Here is a 10,839-nt window from a genome sequence, read left to right as displayed (position 1 = left end):
TGATTCCTGCTTCCATCGGTACTTCCATAATATGCGGAAAACAAAACAAAAAAATTGTGCAAGGATTGCACTGTATTGCCAGGGAAAAGGATTTCACGTGGAGTTTTATTCAGCGAACGTGACTCAGAGACACCTGGCCTTTGTCCCTGCGTGTCCCTTGCTCTGCAGCCTGGGAGGCGAGGGCTGCCCTCACCTCAGGGAGATGCTCAGGGCTCTCAGCAATGGTCCAGCTTTTTCCCAGCTGTGTGAGGCACCCCTAGGGATCATCTTGGCTGCAGAGCTCGGCCAGGACATGCCAGAGAGGATCCCGGTGGAGATGGGAGAGAGGCATCCCATGTCACAGCCAAGCCGCTCCGCCGCAGCCGCCTGGAATACATAGTAATTTCCTGTGTTTTTTCAATCTCACTTTAACTTCTCTAACAGATGGGGAAAGATGACTAAACCGAGGGAGTTTACAAAAGTTCGTCTTGTGGTGTTTGCAAACTGTCTCTGTGAGGTCCATTTGCTGTAGTGTAAACACGGCTGTGGCAGGGTGCCTGGTGCTTTCACACAGCTAATCCTGCTCAGCTGAGGGCCGACCACGTGAGCTACAGTGGAGGGCCAGGTCTGTGTGGTGAAACCAACACCAATCAGCCCTGGGGCCGAGAGCCTTAATATGAGGCCTTTGCTCCTCCACAGAAAGCGCAGAGCAGCTCTGACTGGGAGACCAGATTGAACTCCACACTAAGCTTTGCAACAGGGAGCTGTGGTCAGGTGTAGAAGGCTGGATTAAACGCCAGGGCTGTAATCATGCAAAAATGGCTGCACCTGGGGCTGTAGCTGGCCTATGGCTGCCCTCCCTACCCTTTAAGTCAGGTGGAGGAAATAGGCCTAGCCTTGGGGAAGGTGGAGTTTGAGCTCCTCTGCTTTGCAAAAATGGTGCAGGCTGCAAAGTATGTGAAATTTTCTCACCAAATACAGCTGGAAGGGCAGGTAAGCAAGTACTTTAACTTCTTTTAATGTCTGTGCTTGAGTTCCCCTTCTGAGGAACACAGGGGCACAAGGAGAAGTCATGGCTGTGGTCTGCGTGTGCTCAGAAGCGGGCATATTCAGCAGAAACAAAGAAAAATAGAAAACCCCGACTAAATCACAAAGCAGTGAGATGTTGAATTTGAAAAACAACTTATTTTCTAAGGCTAGCAATTCCTCTCAATTAGTACAGCATCATTGTCCAATTTACTGCAGGGAGCATCCAATCTGTCATGCCAGGACTGCAGAAGTAAGATAAATGGCCTGTCTCATCAAGGTCAATCCTCTCGCTCCTGACTCTTGCAGTGGTGTTTTCCCTCTGGCACGGTCTGCTAGGCTCATCGTTCCATACTGTGGGCTGTCTGCCTCCTGAAAGAACTGAAGGCTCTGGCAGTTGTGGAGGAGGTGACAGGATAGCAGGGCTCCCTAGGAGCCTGGCCTGCAGCCACCAGGACTCTGCTTACCCAGAAGGCGTGACAGCACTTCTCAATGGTGTTTCCACCCTCTGCTCATCCCCTCGTATTCCTAATGCAGGGTTTTCACTTTTCTGTCAACACTGAAAATCCTAGCAAATTTCTTTGCTTCCATCTATTGCTCTTTTGGGACAAAATCTCCTATACTCACTGTGTGGCCAGGCCCCATGTACCAGCCACATCCTCTCAGCCGTATGGCTGAGTGAGGCTGCGTGGTTTTGGCTTGAAACACAGTTGGCCTTTCTATTAGGAATCATTAGATAGTGTGCCTATATTTTGTTTCTGCCATTTAAGTGTGATATACTTTCAGTGTGTTTTCCCCGAATCTCTCTTCTGCGTGTCTCAACAAGTATGACCGAGATGACCTACATTTCTGAATCTGTAATAATTATCCTGAAAATATGTTTTGAATAATTTTTCAGTCTTTGGAGGCTGAATGTGCTTTGTTCCTTCTTCGACCCCTTTCTCTGCTTGACAGCTTGGATTTTGGTTTACCAGGAGAGCAATTAGTGTAATGGTGGCAAACTTCATTTTGTGTTTGCTGTGAGAAGTAAGATGTGTAATGTCACTGCAACTGGGAAGTGTACCTTCATTGTAGAATTGCTCCAGCAGATAAACTTCAAAATAGCCCCTACAGTCATCAGTCATGAGGAAAATCTTCAACTGTGAGTAGGGCATAAGCTCCTGTCAGATCATTTTACTTGTTCCACATGCAGGATGAGGTGAGCATTTTTTATCATATGAATTTACCCACTCAAAGCACCTCTTTTGCTAATTCTGAGGCTTCTGAGGTACTTCACTAGTGACTGTTGTGAAACAGACATCCAGCTAATGAACTTGCCCTGTGTTCCCAGTGGTTTTTGGAGCTGCTGGCAGTCCCCCTCTGGCTGCTAAAACTCCTTTCCTCTGAATATTTCTATGTGCTACCAATAAAATATCTTCTGAGACTCTAGTAACACAGGACAAGACAGATCTCTTTTAACTGAATATTAACATAAGTAATAGGCAATCAAATAGGCAATCAGATTGTTCTTTTGAATTTAGATATATGAACCTTACTTTTCTAATACTATTTGTAAACTTAATTTAGATAATACAACTATGACATTTTCAGGCTGTCATCAATATGACACCCACACTCAGAAAATCCCAGTGGGTACCAAAATTAATGATCTTGACCGAGCCCACAGGGTTTGCCTGGGTGCTTTCTCACTTTGCCTCCTCCTTCCCCTTTACTCAAGTGCTGAGAAGACGTATATGGAGGGGAAAGGGACCTGAGGGAAAGCATAAATCCTGGCAACCTGACTGTCAGGAGGGTATCATTTTTTAATTCCTGGTTTGCGCTCCCAGTGGCAGTGAAGCTGAGATATGGAATTGTTTTGTTCCACCTCTGCTTTGTTTGTAGGTGCTGGAGCAGTGGCAGCCACAGCCCCTCTGGCTCAGAGGTAAGGGACCACGCAGCAGCAAGCTTGCCTGGAGGTTTTGTTCTCATTTGATAGGTCGCCCTGGCACTCATTGCAGGAGCAGCTGGGAAGGAATAATTAGCATAACAAAGGGCTATATTATAGTATTGCATTGTGCATTTCGAGCCTTCAGATACCTTGACATATTCAGTTGCGTGTTGCATACCTCTGATTTCCAGGTAGAACCAGACAAACAATGAAAGAAATAGACCATCCACAGCTTTAAAGTGCAAAGAATATGAATAATTCCAAATGCCTCAATGTTTGGGTGCAGCCATGCTGCAGGTACGTTCCTCTGGACTGGGTCATTGCATCGTGGCAAGGGGAGTGCAGTTCTCCCTCGCTAATGGAACAGCCCTGGGAAATTCAGGGCCAAGTCTTCCTGACGTGCCTGTGGGCACATTGGTGACTTGTCCCACTTTAATGGTGTGAGGTGTTGATACAAGCTCTGCCTGGATGCTCCTGGGCATGCAGCCCTGCTCTCCCTCCTTGCTTGTCTGCTCTGCCTGCGGCATTTGCAAAACCTGTGGGTTCATGAGCTGCTCTCTGCTGCCTGCCTGTGCTGTGCCCACCTGCGGCCCGGCTGCCCACGCACCTCTCTTTCCTCCTCCCCCCTTCTGCCTGGTTTTTGGCTGATGAAAGTTACCCTCCCTGGGAGCTGGAGAAATGCAGAGAAAAAAGGAAGCGAAAATATCCCGGGGAAGGTTTTTCAAAGCTGATCATCCCCTGGGTCAGATGTCTGTCAGATGCACAGCATCTCGCTGTCAGAAAGAGGGATTTAAAACCTAACCTGCAAATGCAGCTCTCCTGCCTCCCTCAGATCAAGAGTCCCTGGCAGGATGGGAGAGCAAATCCCAACTCTGCCAGCCCTGCAGGCACTCTGCGCTGTGGCAGGGAGCTGTGTATGCTCTCATCCACTGTTTACTTCTGCAAAACCTGGATATGCTTCTCCCAGATGTTTGTATTCAGCACAGCCTCAGCAAGGAGAGAGGTGTAGGAAAATGAGCAAAGAGCACAGAAGATTCTGCTGCTCGGTCATGGTTGTGCATGGGTAGAAAGGCTGCAGGACCTCTGCTAGAGGGAACGGGAGAGGGAATGGGCAGAAGCATCATTGCAGTAACATTCTGTGCTTCTGAAATGGCCGTGGTTGTTTTACAGAGCCATAACTCATACTGTTACAAAAAACAATGTTGTTTAGGTTTTATGCCTTTGATAGTAATAATAAGGTTATCAGAGAAACATTTATCAAAACTAATGAGACTCTTTACATTTAAAACCCATTGCTGTTGTGTTACACCTCCCTGCATAAGTGGTGTCTAAAATAAGAGTTGCTGTTGAAGGAGATTTTGAGAGGAAAAATGGCATAGGTCTGTTCTTTTGTTTACTTTGTGTGCCTGACAGCCCTTAACAGCCAGATTCTGCACACTGCTGTCTGCCAGTCAGTTTCTGACATTTGTTTGAGCCTTTAGCATAGCAGCAGAGAAGGTGGAACTGTTTTTATAAGCAGAATACGGCCGTGGAAGCACAAAGGCTGCTGATGGATTTGGTGGCAGGGAGTGTTGCGGAGGTAATGCTTTACATTCATTCATTTCATTAAAAAACAAAACAAAAAAAAACTGATTTAAGAAGATTGTTTCTTCTTAGCAGCAGAAAATGCCTCTTTGTAGTCTGACAACATAAAACACCACGCAAGGGCACTGATGAAAATTTAAAAAGCAAGAGCTGTAAAAGCAAGACTCTTAGGTGAGCTCCCCACAGGTTTAGAAGTGCTGGGTTTTGTCAGCCCCCAGCACTTCAATCCTGTCCTCACAGTGCACAGCACAGGGGTTTTGAGGCAGTCTCTTCTGTCAGTAGCAAATGAAATTCACCATACACGTGAAAAATCTTTCCTGGCATCTGTAGTGGTGCTTACTGTGGGCTTTGCAAAGGCACCATCGGGTCTATTGCCAGAGCCTGTTTCAACCATGGCTTCAGAAGATGGCTTGCCCCTCTCTTTATGTACCATATAATGAATCCACCATATATAATGGCCAGTGTCCATCAAATTGCGCTACTTGCATGAGCAAACAGGCTCTGCTACTTCACAGAATCCTGGAATGGTTGAGTTGGAAGGAATCTTAAAGCCTATGGAGCCCCAGCCATAGGCAGGCTGTTCCCCCCAGGTCAGGCTGCCCAGGGCCCTGTCCAGCCTGGCCTTGAGCACCTGCAGGGATGGGACACCACAGCTTTTCTGGGCAGCTGTGCCAAGGCCTCACTACCCTCTGAGTAAAGAATTTCTTCCAAATGTCTAATCCAAATTTCCCTTTCTTTTAGTTTAAAACCATTCCTCCTTGTCCGATCATTCTCAGGCCTTGTAAAAACTTGGTTCCCCCTCCTGCTTATAAGCTCTCCTCAAGTAACTGGGAGGCCATAAAGAGGTCTGCCTGCAGCCTTCTCTTCTCCAAGCTAAGTAAGCCCAATTGCATCAATTTTTCTTCACAGGAGAGGTTTTTCAGCCCTCTGAGCATCTTTGTGGCTCTCCTCTGGACTCATCCCATCATCCTCATTTCACTCTTGTATAAGAAGTGCCTTGGAAAACGGGGAAACTGGAGGTGGAACGGTAGTGACTGAGTTACAGCCTCAACTAGTATTCTTAATTTTGCATCAACATTGCTTTGACTTATCTCTTTCAAATTATACATCAGTGGGCAAGAGCTGCTGCCAGACCTTCTGCTTTGAAGCAGAAGAGAAACTCCTCCAAAATTTCCCTAGCCTATACCAGAGTATAGAAGAGGTCTGCCATGGTGCATGCCCTGATCCTGCTTTGGGGAATCACTTAGAGCAGCTTCTGTTTTCACAGAGCTCATTTATCTCTCCCAAACTGCTGTAATTTCTTAAGAGTGCCATTCAAGATGTTAATACGAGTACCTTCAAAAATAATTTCCATATGCAGATTCCCAGTCTGAACTTTACTAAAGCTATGTGTGTTGCTGGAATACATTTTTCTGCAACCACAGTTGTCTTTTTTTTTCATTCTCTGTGCACCATCCCCTCTGCTACCTGCTCTGAGCTGCTTTCCGCAAGTTGTGAGCGTGAGTCTAATTTCACTCTTCAGTAAGCAGGGAATTTAGAAAATTCAAAAGTGCTGTGATCAACGCCAGGCACTCACATTTGTGATAGCTCTCAGAGTGAAAACTGTGTGTGCAGCCGCATCACTGCTACGCCACTGTTTTCTCTGAACGGGAACTTGAACTGCCTCAAAAGGCAGCTGCCTGTGGTTGTGTAGGCTGTGCCTGGTGTGCTGGGGAGGCTGTGAGAGCTCGTTGGAGGACATGCACATGTGCATGCATTTGTTGGGTTGCTTCCTGGAGTCCGGGCTGTGTTCTGTCTTGTCTCTGGGCTCTCTAAAGCAAGGGTCATTAGGGCTGCTCACTTTGGCGTGTGTTCATCCCGCATCTTTCTGTGTATTAGACAATGTCTACCTTACAATGTCTGATCCTAGTCCAGCATAAAATATTCCATTAACGTGACTTGAAGAGAGGAACTTATTTTTCCTGGCCTCAGCCTGTGGATTTGGTTGCAGCGTGCTGTTCTGTGCAGTATGGTTGGATCAGGCTGCCTCTTACCGACACCAGGGCAGCACGTGATGCCAAAAACCATCCTGCAGTGCTGTTAAGAGGAGGAAAACCTACAGACCCAGCTTAGAGCAGGAGCTGTCCTGGAGCCATCCTGGGGCCTCGTGTCGGCTGTGCATCTATCTCCATCATGCTAAGCTGTCACAGACAATTACCTCTAGCAAACCTTTCCTGCATCTTTACATCTCATTAATTGGCGGGTCCTGCTCTCTGTCGCTCTGATGCCTCATGAAGAGCCAAAAGGGGGAGCAGGAGATGACGTGGTGTGTCAAAGCAACAACTGTCAATGTTGCATGTCCAGTGAAAGGCTTGGCTGGTTTTGTGGAGGTTGGAAAGGGTATGGCATACATGGGAAGTGTGCTATTTATTCTCTGCTGATCTTGCTTGCAGGAAATGAAAGCAAACAGAAAAATAGATGTGAGTAACATGAAGACAGCCGTGGGGATAAAAAGGACTATTTAAGAAGACTCTTGGCTATAGAGTGGAGCCAGATGAAATTAAATATCAAATAAATATCAGCGAGATCTGTTTGAGTGTGGAACAGCCTCCAGGAAGAAGCTGGGAGAGCCTTTGCTTGAGCCACTTCCAACTAGCCTGGACAAGGTGCAGGGAGAAACGCTGTGGAGAACAATCCCACAGCTGCCACTGGGCTGCAATGATCTCATAGCTCTTTCCCACCTTTAATCTCTATGATCCTGCAGTTAATCATCACATATTCATTGTGAAATCCTGGTTCAAACCATTTGTTAAGTCTCTAACTAGTGGATTTTTTTAATTTAGGAAAGGACAAGTCTAGGAGTTTTAATCCAAAGTTAAGCCAGCAGTAGGCTTGAAGCCATGATTTTGCAGGCAGAGATTTGAATCCAGGTCCAATTTTTGTATCTCTGCAGTGGGCAGGCTGAAATACAGCTCATTTGTTTCTGACTTGTGCTGCTGTAGAAGCATCTGCCAAGAGATAGAGATAGTGCATCAGAGCTTTTTTGTTTTGCTTTTTCTCTAGGGCAGTGATCAGCAATTAGAAAAAGCACTGGGTATCTTGAATGAAAGAGTATGAATGGTGGCTATTTTTCCCTATGCTGTTTCTCCCCATATATCCTCCCCTATTTTCCCTGGTTTCTGTACAAGCAGCAAGGATTGGATTCAGGTATGATGAGGACAGAGGTGGCCAGAAGCGAGCCCAGACCATCTGCATGATACAACCACCTTCTAGGAGCTACACAAGTGCTTCCTCTAGTTTGTCAGCTGCAAAGCATTGAGACAGCACAGGCAGCTGTGATCCAGAAATTTGCTTTTGACACTGTAAATGATGATTACAGATATGTTAGCAACCCTCCGGCACTATTGTAGGTTCACAAAGCAATTACTTCAGCAGTTACTTCTACATCACCCTGCTGGTTGTAAACTTGAACAGTTGCAGAATAACATCAAGATTTGGGGCTGATGGGCTCCCAAGTGATGAGCTGTGGCCTGTTGATCATCTTCACTTGTGGAGCAGGTGCAAAGTTGAGCAAATAGCACAGGTGCTTTCTCCCATCAAGAGCTCATTGCTGGATGTTGTATGCAAACTAGAGAATGTGGTGATGGCAGGAGGGGGAAAAATGTGGTGTAACTGGGACACAAATTAACATTTTCATGAAATTTGCTGCCTCTCTCCCCTCTGACTCCATCCATGGACAGGTAGTTTCTCATTAGATTTTTCCATTCATTTCACCTCCAATTTCACATCACGCTTCCTTTGGTTCCCCTTGAGCCAGCCTTCTCCCCAGTGGTGCTTTTCCATACCTAAGAATTAGTCCTTGTTCCACAGAAGCAGAGTCCTTACTTTAAGCGCATCTTTCTGAGCATCTTTAATAACAGTTCCCTTTTTCTTGCTTCATGAGCCAGATGGTCCTGATGAATTGGGTGACTGACTTCCCTTGCAGACTTATTATTCCATACTCCCTACATGCATGGATAAGATAAGTCAAGTTTTTGCATCAAACTTGATTCTTTTTTCCTACGCTTTCTACAATGAATATGACAGGATACAGATTCAGGAATGCACTAAGGTTTTGATGACTTTTTCATCCAGATTATGCACATTAGTAACAAAAGCAGTTCCTGAGTATGAATAGATGAGCTGCTTATGGGATTTTTTGCTGCGTCAAGCATGGGAAGCAGGTGAAGCTGGAGAAACTGGAAGGAAGCAGTTTTGTCTACAAAGACTGTCATTCTGAGTCTACTTTTTTTTTCCACTCAGAAACTTCACAATTGAGTTTTACAAGTGAATTTTGTGTACGAGTTCATTTCCCACCCAGTATTGCTGTTGGGATACCAAGGGGAGGCTTGGAGGAGCTGGGACAATGCTGGTGATACTGTCTGCCTTCTGCAGCCCCTGACTTGTTGTGGGTAGTTCTGGGAGTTGGTTATTTGGGGACTGCTTCAGGAAAGGACCTGTACATCTGCAGCTTCTGCAGATTAGCTAATAAAAGGTGAGAGAAAAAGCTCTGCAAAAAGGAGAAGTTTAAGAGCTTTGTCTTACCCAACGTTAATGGTGGCCCAGAACACCTACTGGGAGGCCAGGTGACCCATAAAGAAAAACAAAACACACTTCAGTTATGCTTGGAAATAGAGTAAACTGAGATCAGCAAGAAAGCAGCTTTTGTACAAGTTGGGAGGATGCTGTAACATGCCAGGGTGTTTTGCTAGCAGTGCCTTTCATGGCTATGTTATGGCAAGTTACGTTTTGTCTGGGCTATGTCCAGAGATGATCTCTTTTTTGCATTTCTTCTTTTTGCATTAATTTTCTGCTGCATTCAGATGTTGAAGTGGGGGCTGATTATGTGTTTGCCTGGCACTCTTGGGCAGTGTAATGGGAAGTTGAGGTAAGGCAGCCTGAGACAGAAAGGGCAGCATATCAGCATGGTAATGCTGCATCTGCCAACACCATGTGCACTGGTTAGCTAAGGATATGAGCTAAAACCCATGCCAGCGTTTTGTACTAGTGTTCCTAGCAACCCTGAAGAGGGGCTTTTCATAGTCTTTCAGTTAAGCTGCTAATTTCTGATCTGTGCCTCTTCTCATTTCTTTCATGCAGGATCCCTCCTTTCAGTGAACTTTCCTTGGACTGCTTCAGGAAAGATTCTGTCCTACTTAAGAATGCTATCTCTGGGCGGTAGGCACGGGTAGCCTTGTCCTTGCAAATAACTAGTTTCCCAACCCACAATTCAACCTCATGATGAGCTTGTGTTGAAATGGGGCTCTGTGTACAGAGCAATCCTCAGATAATGGCTCAGTTCATAAGGGAAGCATCATGAGCTCCAGGCATGGACCTCAGTGCCAGGATAACTCTTCTTTTTGCCCTCTCTCCTTTCTATGGCTTCTCCAGCATGTGACTGTGGTGAGCTGACCTCAGCTGGCTGCCAGGTGCCCACCCAGAGCCAGAGGGAAACATAAGATGGAAAAAAAACTCGTGCATCAAGATAAAGAGAGGGAGATAGCTTTGCCAGTGCCAGTAACTGGCAAGCAATCTTGACTTGAGGAAAATTAGTTTAATGTATTGCCTATCAAAATATATTTGGATAGTGAAAAAAGAGAACAATTAAAACAGCATGTTCCCTTCCTTTCTCTTCAGCTCAGCTCCTAGGCTCAACTTCATTCTCAGCTCTCTCTCTGCCCCCTCTCCAAGCAGCTCAAGGAGGGTGGGAATGGGGGTTGTGATCAGTCCATAGCAATTTGTCCCTGCCGCTCCTTCTTCCTCCCACTGTTACCCTGCGGGGGTCCTTTGCATGGGCTGCAGTCTGTCACAGATTGCTCCAGCATGGTCCTCTCCACGGGCTGCAAGGGAATGCCTCTTCTAGTACCTGGAGCATCTCCTCCCATCATTCTTTCCTAACTGTGAGGTTCGCAGGGCTGGTTCTCACACTTTTCTTCTCTGCCTGTATAGAGCTTTACCATTTATTGAATACTTATTCCCCAAGGTGCTGCCATCTTGACACTGTGCCCTGTGGTGGGGCCATTGGAGGTGGCTGTGCCTGGCATGGAGCTCCTCTGGCCTCTCCTTAGAGGTCACTGCAGCCAGCCCCACTGCTACCACCTCACCACGGACACTCTGTGCAGTGAATTCCAGCCAGAAGGCCCTTTCGGAGGGGCTGAGCCAGAAGGAAGAACCGAGTTGTATAGATCCTAGCTGTCTGCCTAAGGCCATGTGTGAAAACAGGCAGAGGTGCTCCTTTTTATGTGGAGTCCAGAATTATCTGGATTTTCTTTCTCTGAAAATTCTCTTTGCTAGATGGTGAACAA

At 46.3% G+C, this 10,839-nt stretch overlaps 1 protein-coding gene across 1 annotated transcript in view; it reads left to right on the top strand.

Annotated features, from left to right (window-relative positions):
* The first annotated feature begins 111 nt into the window (after positions 1-111).
* Positions 112-10,839, top strand: part of HHAT (hedgehog acyltransferase) — a 188,276-nt gene continuing 177,548 nt past the window's right edge. The window contains exon 1 of the mRNA XM_090135107.1: positions 112-972. The gene's annotated coding sequence lies outside the window, so the exon portion shown is untranslated. The remainder of the gene's footprint in view (positions 973-10,839) is intronic.

This window comes from Phasianus colchicus, chromosome 2 (assembly GCF_987193195.1).
Source record: "Phasianus colchicus chromosome 2, bPhaCol1.hap1.1, whole genome shotgun sequence".
NCBI classification, from domain to species: domain Eukaryota; kingdom Metazoa; phylum Chordata; class Aves; order Galliformes; family Phasianidae; genus Phasianus; species Phasianus colchicus.
The sequence above is the reverse complement of the archived record's forward strand: the minus strand, read 5'-3'. Positions and strand labels throughout refer to the sequence as shown.